Raw genomic sequence first — 11,074 nt, forward strand, 5'->3', positions numbered from 1 at the left:
AACTGTGTGGCCTGCATGAGCTCTGGCATGCTCTGTGTGCCCATTAGGAGGGTGGATACCTGAGTTGCAAGTTAAGGAACTGAGGAGGAGTGGGTGGACCAGGGAGCTAACACTTTTATCCCTACTTCTTTATACATTGCTTAGCAAATATAGTTACAGTCTTACAAGCTTGGCTTATGTCCTGACCCTACAGGTAAATCGTAAAGTTCTGGGGAGACAAGCAACACACTGTGTTTAAATCAAATATTGATAGTTCCTTTATGTCAAACAAGGCCCCTTGTCTTTTGTAGAGTTCTTTAAAATTTATAAGCTGTTTTTTCATCTATTGTTTTATTTGCCCTTCATGGTAACCAGGGCTCAGGACTCACTCCACTACCCAGTGGAAAAGAGGCTTGCAGAGTTTGGGTTCTTTTCCTGTGCATTCGATGGGCCACTCTCTCCCTCCATTGGGAATGGAGCCCCCATGCCACCAACAAGCACTGGCAGCTTACACACAGCACCACTCACCTTGGTTGGTGCTGTTTCCACAAAGGGAGAGGCAGCTTCCTGTTTCGTGAGCCATACCGCCAGGGTTACTAATGCTCTCAAGCCCCACCTTTTTTGGTTTTGTTTTCTTTTTTTATTATTATATTTTTGACAATCTTAACATAGTTAATTAGGGCAAAAAGGTTCAAGGGCCATAGGAAAGTGGGTAAAACTATTATTTCCATATTGTTTCCTTCATGTTTAAAGGGGGATATTAAGGGAGAAGACCCACCCAGTTTCCCACCCACCCCAGGTCCCGGATGTAGGGCATGCTCCGAGGTTCTTGCTCAAGTGGTTTTGATATTGCCTCAGTTATGAATCGCTATCAATCTTGCCACTCCAAGCACTATGAGGTCTTTGAAGAATCCACTGATTGACATAGTCCATTTTAGAGTCTCCGTTTGCCCAGTATTTCACTGCCAACATATAGCTGAGATGGTTGGTTGACCTGTTCTGTCTTCTGTCTCTTCTTGGTTAGAGTTCTCAGTCCAGCATTTTAATTGGGGAGATCTCCAAAGAAACTTTGTCTGAGGTGTTCTCAGACCAGATTCTTGTATGTGTTAGCAAGTACAGGGCCCGGCACAGTCCATCGCCCCGATCAGCTGGTGGTTGCAATTGCTTGGTTGGTTCTGTTTTCAGCCCCGACTTCCACTGGAACCATGTTGCCAGTCCAGCCTGGTTCTGCCCAGCACATACTCGGCCCTCGCATAAACAAATAGGAGCTGCAGCCTAATTGGAGTGACCCACAATAACCCCCACCAGGCCTGCCTCCTACCCTGGTTTGCAGTATGTATAGCAGACTAATCCAGCCTGTCCCATACCCAATTCGGCTCTCGTGCATGTCAATGGGTATTAAAGCTTAGTTCCATCTAACCAGCTCAACTATGCAGCCCACACAGATGCTGTTGGGTGTCTCTCTCTCCAGCCAACCTAGCCCCTCTCCCAGTTTTCATGCTCTCCCGTGGGAGTGGTAACCCAAGAGGGAGGAGCCCACTATTTCTCACTATTTCCCACTGACTGATTAGTAGAATAGTCCTTCACAATCAGTCAGAAGTCCATCATTCGGCTGTTTACGCGTGTCCTGACATTGTAGGCATGGACAGTGGCAGAGTCCAGCATCCCATTGTCAAGATACACTCAACAGTTTCATTGGCAGTCCGTCTTTGATTTGTAACCTGAGACACACACTACATTGTATCTTCACATTTGTATGTGATAGTCTATTACATTTACTATACATATCCCCTTAGTGAAAAGCCATAAAACAAACAAACAAACAAAATTATGGAGTGCTTCATGAATTTCCGTGTCATCCTTGTGCAGGGGTCATGCTACTCTCTGTGTTGTTCCAATTTTAGTATATGTGGTGCCAAGCCTTTCTTTCTTTCTTTACAGAGAAAAGATACAGCACACTTGGTTTATGCCCCAAATGGCCACAGTTGTAACTGGGGCTGGTCCAGGTGGAAACCAGGAGCCTGAGATTCCAGCTAGGTCTCCCACAGAGGTGGCAGTGTCCTGGCCCAAGTCTTGAACTGGTGTGATAGGGGCTGCCAGCACAACAGGTGGCAGTTCACCCACCATGCCACATTGCCAGCCCCAAGGGCCCACATTTCTGCAGTTACTCTGGGCTGGAGCCCAAGTCCTGAAACCAAGTCAGTCACCTTGGGAACCAGGAAGCTGTCTAGTGCTGATGTTGGAAGGCAGAGGGACAGCAGGGTTTGGACTATAATCCAAAAGGTCAGAACCTGCTGGTCTTGGGGCAGGGCCTGCCCTTTTTAGGCAGAGCCAGCCTCTTCCCAGAATTCTGTGCAGCAGCTCCAGGCTGTTTCAGCTCTCCCTTGGGTCAGTTCCCATGGTCCCCCACTTCTCTGGCTCATCAACCCTCCCCACTTGCCTGGGGCCAAAGGGTTTCTCAAGAGGCTGTACCTTTTCTCCCCCACTTAATTTAGAAAGTAGATACAGAGAAGGATCTTCCACCTGTTGATTCATCCCCCTAATGCCTGCAATAGCCCAACAGAATCCCAGGTTTCTGAAGGGGAAGATAGAAGCTCCCCACCTGTGTCCAGCCACAGCTCTCAAATCACATGAAACTCAACACAGCCAGATTCCACTGCATTCTTCTAAAAGGTGTCACCAAGAGGGTGGGGTTCAGGCAAGAGCGGACACGGGACCAGATACAGAAAATGTGAGCCTTTAGCACAGCTTTCAGAGGGTCCTGGAAAGGGGCCAGACCCCCCATCTGCCTCTGCCAGCTGCAAGAAAGTAGCATGGAGGGTGTGACCACAACAGTGCCTGGCAGGCAGGGCACTTCTGCTCATGGTTTCTCCTGGTTCGCCACTCCCTGACCTTTCCTTCTCAGGAAGGCAGTTCGAGGGATCTCCACCTTCCCAGTGTCGGCTGCACCTCAAGTGGGGCAGGGGCACGGAGAGACGCGTGTGTGTGCCTTTCCATAGACACATCAATGGCAGAGTCTTTGTCCCATGAAGCTTTACCTCTTGCAGAGCAGTCCTGAGGACCCAGACACTGCCTAAGGCTCCAGGTTTTCATGTGCCATCACAGAGCACTCAACCAACAGAGGTGGGTGTAGTGCAAGTCCCAGAATGCTTCTGATACTGCTTCCCTAATTCTGCCTTTGGATTTTTGTATTCCAAACTGTCTCCCGGATTGTGCAAACCTCAGATGACCTTGCCTGGCTGGGAAGCGTGAATCTCCCCATTAGATGAAGAACTTGAAACACAGAGAGGGCAAGCCGTGAGGGGTCCCACAGCCAGTATCAGAGCTAGGTTTAAAACTAAATCTGTTTAATTCCAAAGTGCAGAACATTTCTTCAATGCCTTGTCTGCTGTTGGACTGAATAGAGTCAGGACTCTGACCAACATGTTCCCAGCACCTCCAGGTGCAGGACACTCCACCCACCCCCAACCAATCAGGAGCTGGTAACATTCACACCTTGACCTCAAACCTCTGTGAACAGCACAAAATAACTTCACGTTGCTGATGTGTGATCTCCCCAGGGTGGGGGTGGAGAGCAACACTGCCATTTTGAGCTTGGCGTGTGCAAGAGCTGTTACACAGAACATAGGGCCGGGCACAAAAGAGCTGGCATATGCCAAGGGAGAACTGCCACCCAACAAAAAGATTGCCCACTCCCCTCCTGGAGCCACTCCTCTCTCTGTTGTATTCTCACTGAAGCCCCTAGGAAATCTTGTCTAGGCTACATGTTGACCTCTTGTCCATTTTCATCACGAGGGTTTGGTATCACTAAGATGCTTTCTCCAGGGCAGATCGGTGGGCTATGCACAGACCCAGGCGGTGGCCAGCCAGGCTGGCTGAGGCTGCTGCTCAAGCTCCCACAGAGGGAGAAGCCAGTGCTGGAGGACGAGTCCTGCTTACACCTGTCCTCAGGGACACATCTGGAATTCTCGCCTCCCAGCCAGGAGCAGTCACTACCGACGACCACAAACCCAGTGGCTAACTTCATGTGTCTCCCACATCGTTCTTGACACTGAGTACTTTGGAAGGAAAGGAGGTTCATGTGGCTCCTAGTTGTGGAGATCCCAGAGCATCGCACTGATAACAGCTTCCGGTGAAGTGGCATCTTGTAGCCAACCTGCAAGGGAGAGAGAGGAGGCAATGCAGGAACCGAAGTAGAAAGAGAAAAGAAAGACCAAGCCTGAGAAACCATATTCTGCTTCTTTTTTTTTTTTAAGATTTATTTTATTTTTATTGGAAAGTCAGGTATACAGAGAGGAAAAGAGACAGAAAGCAAGATCTCCCATCCTCTGATTCATTCCTCAAGCGGCCGCCACTGGCACGAGCTGTGCCGATCCGAATCCAGGAGCCAGAGCATCTTCTGGGTCTCCCACATGGGTGCAGGGTCCCAAGGGCTTGGGCTGGCTTCGGCTGCTTTCCCAGGCCACAAGCAGGGAGCTGGATGGGAAGCACCGTTGCCCATATGGAATCCCGGTGCATGTAAGGCAAGGACACTAGCTGCTAGGCTGCTGCGCCAGGCCCCACATTCTGTTTCTAAACACTGGTTTTCATGGTCTCGTCTAGTCCTGTGAGACCTGGTTTGCTGCCAATAGATAGACATTAATGCCTTCCAAAGATCACCTTAGGAATTCCCTTAAAGAACCACCTGCTCAATAGCCACGTGATTGAGACCAAATCTCCAGGACAGGAACTGCTGGGGAACAAACCATATCCAAACCACAGCAATGGCCTAAAAGAATAGAAACGTGTTCTCAGGGTTCCAGAGACCTACAGTCCAAAGCTTGGTGGGCAAGTCCTCCGGGCCCTCCCAGCTCCAGGCGGCCCAGGCATCCTTGGTCACACTAGGCTCCGCCCATGTCTTCCCATGGAGTTCTCCCCTGTGTCCAAGTCTTCTCTGCAGACACTTGTCATTGGAGTCAGGGTCAGAACCCTTAATTCAATCACACCTTAATGACGTATCTTTTCCCCAAGCAAGATCTAAGATGTGACCCTGTCTTTGAGGACCACTATTCAGTCCTCTGTCCCTTCTACCCCAGAGCAGGAACAGGGTTAGGGACAGGAAAATATGGCTGTGTCCTTTTCACCAAGTAAGAACATTCCCACCCTAACCGGAGGCCCATGTGGGCGTGCATCCCTCTTAATTATGCCAACAATATTAAAAAAGAAAAATTAAAGAAAAAGAATGAATGGACAAAGGAGACTGGTGGCCATGCTGGAAGTGGTCCTGTCATCTAGGGCCTGCGGAAAGCTGCAGAAACAGACAGCGCTGCCCATGGGAGCCAAGCTGATTTTTGGAACATTCAATACTGTCATGCTTTCCTGTTCTCACTGTGTGCTAGAGAGAGTTCCCACCACATGCATTTTATTTGTTTTAAACTGGTTCAAATTCTCTTCTGATAGTTCACTTATGTTTGAGGCAGAGAGATTGATGTATGGACAGAGAGAGTTCCCACCTGCTGGCTCATTTCCTAAAATGTTCACAATGACCAGGGCTGGGCTAGGCCAGTGCAAGGGCTGGGAACCCAATGAGCCATCACTCCCGCCTTCCTGGATCCTCTTGGGCAGGAAGCTGCAGCTACGAGCTGGAGCCAGGAACCCAACCCAGGTACTCTAGTACCGGATGCAGGCATCTTACCTGATGTCTTAACTGCTAGGCCACGCACCTACCCCAAAATGAATTTTAAATTCAGAAGCCAGGTCAGAAAGAGCAGAGGAAGATGGAAGGGATGTGGGAAACACTTCCAATTTCTCAGGTCGTGAGGGCTACGGCATCACTTCGTACTTAGGGAGCACCATGTGGACCTGGGCGGGGTGCAGGAAACCTCCTAAGACCAGGGTTTGGAAGTAGATACTTCCAGAAGCTCACGGGAAATGGAATGAAAAGGTAAGGATAGCTTGCTGTGCTCCTTTGAGAGAGCACTGCCAGAGTTTGGAATGTCAAGCACAGAGAGTGAGCGAATACCCTTTTCTACTTCCTGCCTCTCGTTCTAGGGAGGGGCCGGAAAGAGGAGCGGGACAGCCCATCTGCTACCCACCTACCCACGGGGGCTGGCGGTGTCCTCCCGTGGGACAGCCGAGCAGGCTCGGGTGGGAACAAGCCATCAGTCTCCAGGATGAGTGGAGGAAATGGTCTAATTAAAGTCTGTGCGTGCCCAGCAGCTCGGCAGCTGCGGGCACTCCTCTGCGCGCCTTCTCAGCACCTGATGATACACATCCTTCATGTTTATGTGGCACGAGCCCTGTGCTCCCCAAGCCTGCAGGATCAGGGAACCAATTTCAGCATGGCTGCGACTCCAGAGCCCCTGGAAGGCATCCCTGTTCTGATTTATGAGGAACTAGGAAATGCCATCCATAGGTGTCCCCCCTCCCCAAGGTTCTTAAAGAGGAGAAAGATGGCCCAGGCAGTCCTGTTTACTAACAGGGAAAGGCCTTCTGGCAGCTTCGGGCCAGGGGCCTATGAGAGATTTACAGTTCCGTTGCTGTTCTGAAGGGGTGTGCTTCCCCATGCGTCTCAGCCCCGACCCTGAGAATCCGGGGCGGTGGGCTGCCGGGACATGGGCTCCACTCTGCAAGCACCCTGACCTGCCCTGTCATCCCCGGGTCTGAAAGCGCAAGTCAACCTTTGTGTTGGAAATTGCCAAGAACAAAAGCTTTCCAGGATGGATGTTGTCTGTGTGTTGGTGGTACTGAAACTAAAGCAGCACAGACACCCAGCCACTGTGGTCAGGTGGCTATGGGCAGGTGGTCAGCTCGGTCACCTTTGCACACCGCTGCAGAATGCCTCTCTTTACTCCAATGGCCTCTCCCTTGTGTCTGGACTCTTGGGTTTTGGAAAACTGCAGTTCTCTTGATGTTTTCTTCACTTCTTAACAGTTTTGAAGGAAGAGGGTGGGTTGAATTTTAATAAAATACAGGGCTGAGACATTTGGCAATTCAGCAGGTGAGTTGGTACTTGGGAGCCTCTTGCGCCATAACCCAGGGCCTGGCTCAAGCACAGTTACTCTGTTTGTGGTCCAGTTCACTGCTAATGCCAGCCCAGGAGGCAGTGGCTAAGGGTGGCTCAAGCACTGGAGTTCCTGCCGCTCAGCGGGCAGACCCTGATTAGGGTATGGACTCCGGGCCTCAGCCTGCCTCAGTGCTGCCTGTTGTGGGAACTGGGAAGTGATTCAGCTCCCGCTTTCAGGATGTGGCAGTAGATTGTGTTAGTGGAAATCTAGGAGAAAAACCCAGCTGTACTCAGACACAGAGCTGGAGAAAGGAAAAATGTCAAGTAATTGTGGATATTCGTTTTTGAGATTGCACCAAATCTTAACAAATGTCTTAAATGTTAGCTGCAAAGTAGAATCTGTAACCATGTCAATGAACTTTTCATATTTTTGGTGCATTGAAATCCATTGGCTTATTGCACTGTGAAAATGGATCTTTTACCATGTATGATTTTGTAATACCAGGCGTGGATCATGGAAAAATATTGCCCTATGGAGTTATGGAAGTATTAAAAGTGTTGATACATTTCGTTAACCCGTATCAGAAAAAAAAAAGATCAGATTTATTAAAAACACCATTTGTCTCATCAGAAAGTTCTTAAGTACTGAGAGCCTGTCAAGCTCCAGGGTGTTCTCCAAAATTCTAACTTAATTAATTTTTAAAATTTCACATTGTACCATTGGCAATGACATTATCAGTTGCTTTCTTGAGGTGACAGGCTCTCTTTGTTGATTTTTTTGAGAAAAGGTCTGCCAAATGCCTCCTCTGAAATGGTATTCTTTTTTTTTTTTTAAAGATTTATTTTTATTACTTTTTGATTGGAAAGGCGGATATACAGAGAGGAGAGACAGAGAGGAAGATCTTCCGTCCGATGATTCACTCCCCAAGTGAGCGCAACGGTCGATGCTATGCCGATCCGAAGCCAGGAGCCTCTTCCGGGTCTCCCACGCGGGTGCAGGGTCCCAAAGCTTTGGGCCGTCCTCAACTGCTTTCCCAGGCCACAGGCAGGGAGCTGGAAGGGAAGCGGGGCTGCCGGGATTAGAACCGGCGCCCATATGGGATCCCGGGCGTGCTAGGCAAGGACCTTAACCACTTGCGCCACCGCGCCAGGCCCTGAAATGGTATTCTTTATCGTTCATTCTTCCAAGCAGAAAAAGATATTCCAGGAAGAAAGTGACTAGTTCAAATCTGAAGTGAAATAATTGCCCAAGTGTTTTTCTAGGCTTTTCTTAAATAACGATCACCCTTCAGAATACAGCAAAAGTACTTTATGCATACTTCTCGTTTTGTTACAGAGACTGAGTTGTATGAATATCGAATAAAATTAGTAATTTTAACTGTTCCACTGACAGTTCTTTTTTAATGGTTATTGACTCACTTCCTTATACTTGAAAGGCAGAGCAAGAAAAAAACAGAGAGAGAGAGAAAGAGAGAGAGAGAGAGAGTCTGTCCATTGGTTGATTTCCCAACTGCCTGCAACAGCAGGTAGGTCAAGTTTAAAGCACAGAGCTGGAAAGTCCATCCAGGTTTCCCATGTGGGTGACTAGGGCCAAGCACTTGATTATCTTCTGCCTTCCAGGATGTATGGCCAGGGAGCTGGAACGGAAGTGGGATAGCTGGTATTTGAATCAGCACCTTGATATGGGAGGTGGGCATGCCAACTGGTAGCTTAATTCGCTACACCACAAAACCCAACCACAACATAGACATGCTTAAGTGAAACTGTCATTTGCTTTTCCTGCAAGCACTTGGCAGTAACAACTACTCTAACCAGGGACTTCTGCCCTGATTCATGCTGAGGTGCCAGGAGATTTACCCACCACTGCTTGAGCACCATCAGTGCAAATGCCAACACAGTGAAACACTCACATCCCAATATTATTATGAAAACAGTCTTGACTTGAGGAATGTCCTGGAAGAACGGCAGGGATTCTGAAAAGCCACACTTGGAGAACAGCTGGTACAGTGGATGCAGTAAATGACCACACAGCAGAGATTTCTTACCCTGGCTCTGCCTCGGGCTTACTCTGGTATTCAAATGCCTTGTTTTCCTTGTTTGTAATATTGGCTGATTACCTTAAATGACTGTTAAATGACATGAGCCGTAGGAACCTGTGGAGCACTCATCTTGAGTCATTGTGGCTTCTCACCGTTATTGTCTGTTTCTGTCACGGCTTGCTCTTTGTAGTGTGCTGTAGCATGGCGTATGAAGGTACTTCAAAAAAGTTCATGAAAAGTAAGTGACTGGTATGCGGCCAACTGGTAAAGATGCAGACTTAGAAACCTGCCTTCCACATCAGGTTCATGTCCTTGCTTCTGACTCCAGCTTTCTGGGGGTGCAGACCTGGACAGACTGTGACAATAGTCCAGGTAATGGAATTCCTGCCACCCACACAGGAGACTTTGGTTGAGTTCTGGCTCTTGGCTTTGGCCGTGGTTGTTCTGAACATCTGGGGATTGAATCATGAGATGGGCGTACTCTCTCTCTCTGTCTCTCTCTGTATGTGCGCCTGTGTGTGTTTCTGCCTCTCAAAGATTTTTTTTTTAATTCATGGAAAAAGGAATTTAAAGATAAGATGTATTTGGTACGAAACAATTGAAGGCACGCACAGTTTTTTCATGAGACACTTTCTGCGTGAACTTTTGAAGACCCTTCATCAAGCACACAGTCTCTCATCTCTTTACAAGAATGAGGGCAGCTGGCTCCTCGGAGCAAGGGCTTTGTTGTAGAAGACAAGACAACAGCACGCTCCACCCCTCCCCATCCGGAGAGAAACTTGGCCAGCAGAGACGTGCTGGCTGGCATCTGGAGTGCTTCTGGGAGTGGCATTTGCAGCTAATTGCGGTCAGGAGGGTAGGGGAGAAGATCTCTATCATGAAGTTTAAGTCACGGAAATAGGTGGTTAAGTCATAATACTAGGGGAGATGTGTATTCTTCAAGACAAACACAGACCAGACTGAATGGTTTTCTGAAGAAATATATACCACTTCCTGGTCGTGGGAAAACCAGAGTACCCCACTTCCTATGCCACCCATGACCAGATTGTTACCATTTGCCCCTGCACAGGCTGCACTAAAGGGGCAGGCAGTGGGTCCAGCTGATGCCTGAAGAGGCAGAATGTGTGAGACCCAAGAAGGGACTGAGCTGAGTCGGTTTGAACGCCTGACCAGGGCGATACCTGAGGAAGAACTGCGTGTAAACCAGCGACAACACAGACATGGGTTTCTCCTTTACCAATTTTAAGAAACACAATCAACGTCCTTAAAGCCCCAACTTCAGACTCTTCTACCGTGTAAATACCACCAATCTCTGACTTTGGGACTTCAATGCCTATGAGAATTGAGGAGCCAAGCCCTGTTCAAAGTATAAGAACTCCTTCAGGGTTCTATCTGCTTGTGGAACTGGGTCTATGGGAGTCACTTTCTGCAATAACAAACAATTGAATTGTAAACTCAAAAAGGGTGGGATTTGATGAAATCACTGGCAAACGCATTTGCAGTTGCCCAGCCCACTTTAGATGACTGACAACTACTAACGGATTCAAGGAGAAATAAAGGAAGCCTAAGAGGAAGCAATCAGTACATGTTTGACAGGGGGATGGTTTGGCATCCAACTACCTTCTCTACCTTGACCAGTGATCTCTTCTTACTCTTGACTTTGCACCTACTTCTGCACCTGCTTCTCAGAGCATTTCAAAAAGACTGGGGAAAAACTGAAACTGGAAGACAACTATTTGAAATCCATGCATAGTTTCCTTGACAGCAATTTTCCGTGAACATTTTGAAGCTCCTTGTTACTGAAAATGCTTCAAAGAATTTCCAGTTGTGAGAAAAGATTCCCATAAAAATAAGACAGAAGGGCAACTGGAAGGAGGGTGGAGTTTTCAAAATATTTAGCCCAACATGAGATGTGTGCCCTCTCTGGGCACTGCAAAACTGGGACTACAAAATAGAGCCTGACAGTCAGTAACAGGAGATCTGGATTTGCCCGCCAAGATGCACCTGCCGAGACTTTAGAGTCTCAAGAAAATTGTATGCCCCTTGGCACCCAGGGCTGACTTTTGCCAAC

The 11,074-nt window shown here is 48.3% G+C and overlaps 1 pseudogene; it reads right to left on the minus strand.

Annotated features, from left to right (window-relative positions):
- Positions 1-1,803: 1,803 nt before the first annotated feature.
- Positions 1,804-1,903, minus strand: LOC121153265 (annotated as a pseudogene).
- Positions 1,904-11,074: the final 9,171 nt, after the last annotated feature.

The sequence above is a fragment of the Ochotona curzoniae genome, unplaced genomic scaffold (assembly GCF_017591425.1).
Source record: "Ochotona curzoniae isolate NIBS_2020 unplaced genomic scaffold, NIBS_Ocur_1.0 contig_2688, whole genome shotgun sequence".
NCBI lineage: Eukaryota > Metazoa > Chordata > Mammalia > Lagomorpha > Ochotonidae > Ochotona > Ochotona curzoniae.